We start from the raw sequence: 6,731 nt of genomic DNA, 5'->3' as shown, positions 1-6,731 counted from the left end.
CATGATTAAAGATTCACACGAAATTACATGCAAACGACAAATTAGTTTTATTGCTATCTTGATGCAGTCAATGTACGTTGATCTTTCTACGCTAAAGGATGTATATTCGGAAAATGGTGCGCTATTGCGCGCAATACGGTGTTTCCACTGGTAACAGATTAGTAAACTCTGTAGACTAGCAAGAAAAGCCTTATGCAGGCAAATATACCGAAAAATTAAAACATTACTGTAAGCAGACAGATTATTAGCACTTTATATATTTGTTCATCACCAAAAGTTTGGCCTGGTTTGTTTATCTGTTTATCGACATCGTAACTGGTCCTGTAGTATAGCGCTACAAAAACTATCATAATAACCCTTTATATACATTTTAAGAATTTAACCAATTGCTACTGTTTCCCCAAATTCAAAATGGCAGATTTAGCAGTGGAAAGGTCTGTTCGATTAAAATACATAAGTTATGTCTAGTCATGATGTAAATTCACGGTTTCCGTCCCGTTAAAATTAACGTCGGTCAGGAACCCATGACCGGGAGCCTACAACTCTACTGGCAAAGCTGACTTGCCATTCGCATTAATTCTCTTAAGATTGATCTTTTATTCATTTGTTGTCTAGCATCTTCCTGTCCATTGTCTCCTCCTCGTCCGTGTTCCACTCATTTTCCTTTTCTTTGCAATTCATCATTCCTTCCCTATCCATCCCCTGTTGCATTTACGTCAGGACCTTTCCCCATCTCGCAGTCCTCGTTGAGGAGTTGTATCTCCTCCTCTGGTGTGGGCTCTGGCATAGGGATTTTTTTCTCCGGGTAATGCCATCTGGTTCACAGAAAAACCAGTATTAAAATACGGCGTGGATGCATTGACAAAGTAGTAGAAAATAGAACTTTAAATCAACTAAAACTACTCAAAACCCCGCCATGCATCTCAGTCTTCCTAAACTATGAAAAATACATCAATTGAATGTAGTTTTTTGTCTTTTTTTTTTTTTTTTTTCAAGTGACACATTTGCACATTTACAGCATTAGAGGGCGGGATTTTTTTATTTTGTTCCCCAGTGTCCTTTAGTAAGCACCAAAATAACCACGGTTGGTTCAAAACAAGAACCCCGCTAAATACAGACTTCCAGCTATTTGACGCAGACTCGGAAATCAGAGGCGATAATAGTTGCCAACGGTTATGCAGGTTGATTTTACTGCGACTGCGCATACTTCGATACTATGGGCAGAGGCATTTGGATTCGTGGCGCTAGCGATAAAGGAACGTTAACGAGAATTGAGGTACGTTGTCCTTGGTGCTGACCGAAAGAGTCATGTTTAGTTAGATTTTATCGCGAGTGATTAATGTCGCCAATTGAAGTGCAAGATAATAGTATTATAAAATTAGCATGCCACAAGTATCATCGACATCTCCTATCAAAACTATATAATATATAGCCAGATGTCCGTGACCTTAAAGTGTTTAACTCTGGTTAAGATCTGGGGTTTTGGAGTGTTGCGCACCTCGTGCATTATCCCGCGCGTGCAGCTTCGATCGTAAATTTTGTCCCTATTTGCCGTAAAATTGGTGTCCTAAAATCTCCAACTTTGTTCCAAGGCAAAGAGTTGCAAGTTACCCGCTTCAAAGTCATGTGCTCCCGATGTTACATTTGAGCAGCAGAAAGCCGGTGGGGGAGGGGGGGGGGGGGCGAGAGATTGCACATGTCACTGTCAGGCATCGGAGCAGAGAACAACTGGCTGTTCCAGGTGACAACCCATTGCGATACTGGAATTATCATTGAATTCTCGATTTCGACTAGCCTGGGTTATCATCATCTTTCGGTCACGTTGTGTTGCTTACGTTAATAATTCTTTTAAAATCTCGGCTGTAGGCAGAGGGGGACCTTCTTATAGGCAAACTAAGACTGGGCTCTCGATTCATCAATACTAAAATTTCATATTTTCATTTACGCTGTGACCCATAGATAACCACAGTAAATACAGTAAATACCGTATTTAAACCTAGTTTGTAATACAATGCTCGTAAGCGTTTTATCTTTTAAAGCACACTTACCATACTAAACCATTCCCTGCATTTGTCAAGTTGTCAGTGAGAATTGCAAACACTGTATCTTTTGTACTATCACGGCTTAAGTCCCAATCCATTTGTGGTTAAAAGATTGATAATGAAATGATCTTTTCCCAGTTGTTAGTTAACGGTTGGCCTTATTCACATCAGCACCGTCCCAGTCCAACCTCCCCGGGAAATATCGTGATTTTGTACAAACGCGCGTGAAATTATTCCCTAATCTAAAGAGTATACCATTTGATTAGTGATTAATATCATCGTTGACAAATTACGTTCATAAGATGCCATTTTGACACTATAGAAAAAAGTTGCCATGGCAACATGGTATTTCACGCGTGACTTAACGCTGAAATTTCGCGCCATATTTAAGGATCAATTTGATACCAATTCTTAATACACACTGTTACATATAGATTTAGATAGCCCAAAAGCGGAGCTATCGTTTCTAACCCCAGAAAGAACATAATAAGTGTACATGGAAATAATTGTGCTTCTGTATAAAGTACAAAATTAATCGTCTCGTCATTACTGTATGCAGTTTAAAGTTATCAAACAGATCAAAGACCTCTGAGCTGACAGCAGTAAACAAACAAGTCTTGGAAACAATAATCTCTTCCACAACATTTTCCGTATGACCGACAATCTTTTCTCCTCTCTCTTCAGTTTAGAAGGGTAAAAATCTTACTAATTAAAAAGTTTATTGACTGCAATTTCACTGTCACACAAATTGTGGCGAGTGCAAAGCTAGAATTTTTCCGTAGAGTTTTGTCCAAGATTGTACCCTCATGATTCTTCAATTCAGAGTAGCATCAAGCTATGTCTTATATAAAACATTTTCGTGCAAGTAAATGAACATGAATTTCAGTTTAGGAGAAAGTTTGAGTGGGTGATTGAATCTAAAGGTTTCTCTTCGGACGCTAAGCGTGCAATCTCCTCTCTTCTCACTGACTTGTGGATTTTTCTTCAGAGGTCATGAAATTGAACAAATTGGTTGTCTCCTACCTGTTGGGGCATTTTAATGCCATGTGTGCTTTTATTTTTTCTAATTTTTCGCGCGCATTAATGAATCGTCTTTGAAATAGACAATATTCAGAAATGGCGGCCAAGAAATTACTCTTTTGTCTTTGTGCTAATCATTCCCACTTGCCTTACATATTCTGTTTCACAGGTAACGGATTTTGCTGGACTTTAAAAGTTGTGAATTCCATAGATCTTTAAAAAAGTAAGGCATTTCTGAAAGTTACGAGAGATCGACTTGGAGCAAGTCTATTTTATTACCAAGGTTTTTGTCCGCTAACAAACTTAAATAAAAGTACTCAAATTTATGATGGGTTCCGTCTATTTTTCTACATGCTTTCTTACCATTACACTCATACACTCGTTACATTGACTTTCGTCGATAAAAACAGCTTTGATTGAATGCTTCAATTCTCGAATAACAGTTCTGTGAGAATTTAACAGTGTTTCTGCACGTTGCACCGGCCGAGTCGGATGTCTTTGAGTTCGTCGGCGATACTTTCTTGGCCATTAATAATGGCTGCTGTTAAGCCTTGACTTCTCAATCAGGCGACTTTGTCCAGGCTTGATTTTCATTAAAGACACAGGTCGGACCACCAAAAGACAAACGGGCACAAACTGGGCAAAAACACAATGATTTGCCTTATCCCGTCGGAGATCGAAAAATAACGTCCTTTCCTTTCAGGTATGCCTCAACAACTTTTTCTGACCTTCCCTTGATTCTTTATATTCTAATTTCTGTAGACCAAGCTCTGTCGCATCTTCCACATCTTTCATTGCTCCCAAAGAGAACAACACAGGAAAAAACAATATGGCGTCCTAAGGCCTCTCACCATTTGAATCATTCTTAGAATTGCTGAAATCCCACCGGTGATTTTGGGGCCAAACAGATGAGAAATTCGCCTCGCGAGGCCCTGAGGATAAAGTCAAACATGTTTTTCGCCTCGCGAGGCAATTTCCTCATTGTGTGCGGCCATCGTGAGAATTGAGTTGAGCTTGGTCAGCCAAGCATCCAATAAAAATACATGGCATTCTCACGTGACCTCCGGTGGGGTCGGGATTTCTTCCTCCGACACCATCTTGAACCGCTGGCGTCACGTGATTATGCCATGTATTTTTATTGGCTGCTTGATTAAACCAAGCCCAGCTCGAGTCTCACGATGGTTGCACACAGCAAGGAATTTGCCTCGCGAGGCCAAAAATATGAAACATGTTTGATTTTACTCTCACGCTTTGTGAGTCAAATTTTTCACCAAAATTTCCCTGCACAGTTGAGGAAACGGCTGAGCAAACCGCCTCACTAGGCAGTTTGCTCAGCTCTTTCCTAACTGCGTGCGACGGGCTTAAGAGTTGTCGTTTCTTCTTTTCTCTAATGACTGTTCTCTTTTTTTTAAGCCCGCGTATTTACCCCTCTCATTTCCTACTTTTTATTTTATTTTTATTTTTTTTTTTTTTTGTAGGCGGAGTTATCGTATCCTACTCCATGAAATCCTGACAGTTGGTAAGCTTCATTTTGAAGAGTTGGTCCAGTGGCAAAAATGTCCATATGTATAACCGAAAATATTTCTACAATCAATATCGATTACTAAGCAAATTTCACAATTTTCGAGGATGGAATTTCAAACCCACAGATGGTCGCCATACCCGGACACAAACGCCAGGATCATTGCGGATAAAGTTCAAGAAGGATACAGGATGCCTCACCCAAGACAATGAAGACAGAAAACTGTAAATGACTTTCTTCTCAATTGTGGTAATGGGACGAGGATGATTACGAGTATGAGGTTTCCGTACTAGGCATGCGTATAAGGTTTGGAGGCCGACATTTTTCGAAGTGCGCATGCTCAGTACGGAAACCTCGTGCTTGTAGTCGTCCTCGTAATCCGATCTAAAGGTCCATAATAAGGAAACGAGTACTCCTATAAATTCCCTCCAAATAGTGAGGTGAAAACTCTTTAAATGTAGGTATGAAATCATGATGAAATATTAGAAAGAAGACCCAATTAGTGATTGCTGAGGAAAAACAGTGAAAGAGGAGGTGAATCACAAGGTAAAGAAATCAAGGGAGGATTTGGGGGATTAATGAAGTAGTTTTTTCCTGACCTACTTGTGCGTCTTTCAGTATTTGCCCTTTCTTTGCTTCCTTGAGTATTCGAAATAGTTTAAATTTGCTATTGTATAAGGTGATTGGCTAACATAATCAAGTAAACTTACTACAATCAATATTTTTTCTTTTGCAGACGAATGTAAACCTCGTTCAGCACGACACAAGAATGTATGCCAATATCACTGATCACTGAGTAGATGAAGTAAAAGTAAAAGAGCTTAGTATAGACCTTCTTCATAATGCCCCCCCCCCCCCAAAAAAAAAAAAAAATCTTCTGTTTCAATGCTAATAAGCATATCTAGCCTCGCTGCGATGCGCAAAATTCAAAAGAATATGTCAACCAAACTGAGAGTTGAAACGTGTAACGCGTGTTAACAGCTTCCGAATATTCAGTGCTAAGTACCATATTTGGAAACCCCTCGCCCCAATTAATTTCGCGCGAGAACATTGGTGGTATTGCGTCACATTGTTCTTGCGGACTGATTGGTTGAATGTTTCTCTTTAGTTGGTTTAAGAAACGCTTTAGTTGCTTTAAGTGGTTTTAGAAAGGCTTTAGTTGGTTTAAGAAATGCTTTATAGATTATTTACATTCGATACAGTAAATTGTAGATGCTTTTCCTCCAGGTATAAGAGAACCAAGCTAAGCTCCCGCATTCAAGAATTTGCTCAATAATATATATCGTTCTCGTGGGCCCACGTTCACCCTACACGCACTGCCTGCTGTGGAGCAATTTTCATAAATACAAAATCAGGCCTGAACCTGAAAACATCCAATCAGATCGCTAGGATAAGCAATCCGAATTTCCATAACAAAACAAAGGGTCAAGGTGGGCCTTTAAGTTTAAAGACAAATAGTTTAATGTTTGCATAAGTGAATTTGAACATGTTATTTCTTTTCATAGATTTAGTGACATGGCTCTTAAAAAGCTAGTCTTTATGATACCCATATGCCTCAACAGTTCTTGAATCTTTCTTATGTTTACGAGTTAAAATGAATTCTGTTAAAGGACTGCTTGAGTTAAAGATCTGTACAAAGTGTCTCCAATGACGACCCGGATGCTAGCTTCCCCAAAACCCCACGTAGATCTCATCTGCGGTGGGAATGCTTGATGAAGTATTGTGAGGATTCTGGGATTCCCGAGGCGCCATGAGCGGGCGGCTTAATCCCAAAGCTTACAGACCTAATAAGACGGTGTGCGCTCAAAGTCAAAAGCCGCACCTTGTCGAGAGGTTGGAACAAACCTTCCATGCAAAACACCTCAAAAGTGTTTTGTCATCAAATCAAGATCTATTGTGCCGAAAAAAAGAAAAAAATACAATCATAGTCAGTTTCTACTTTGTTCAGCGACACTGTTTTCACGTTTCTGCAATTCAACCCATTGATAATTTAATTTAAAATCTGTTCTCTTCATGCTCATTTTCTATATAGTATTACCAATAAGTGGATCAAGCAAAATTTACGACAAATGATCTGTTTAATCGTTGTAATTGTCTATCTATTTTCGAGTTGTTTATCCCGAATAATTTTCAGGTCGATTAATTCA

This window comes from Montipora foliosa, chromosome 13, assembly GCF_036669935.1.
Source record: "Montipora foliosa isolate CH-2021 chromosome 13, ASM3666993v2, whole genome shotgun sequence".
NCBI lineage: Eukaryota > Metazoa > Cnidaria > Anthozoa > Scleractinia > Acroporidae > Montipora > Montipora foliosa.
The sequence above is the reverse complement of the archived record's forward strand: the minus strand, read 5'-3'. Positions refer to the sequence as shown.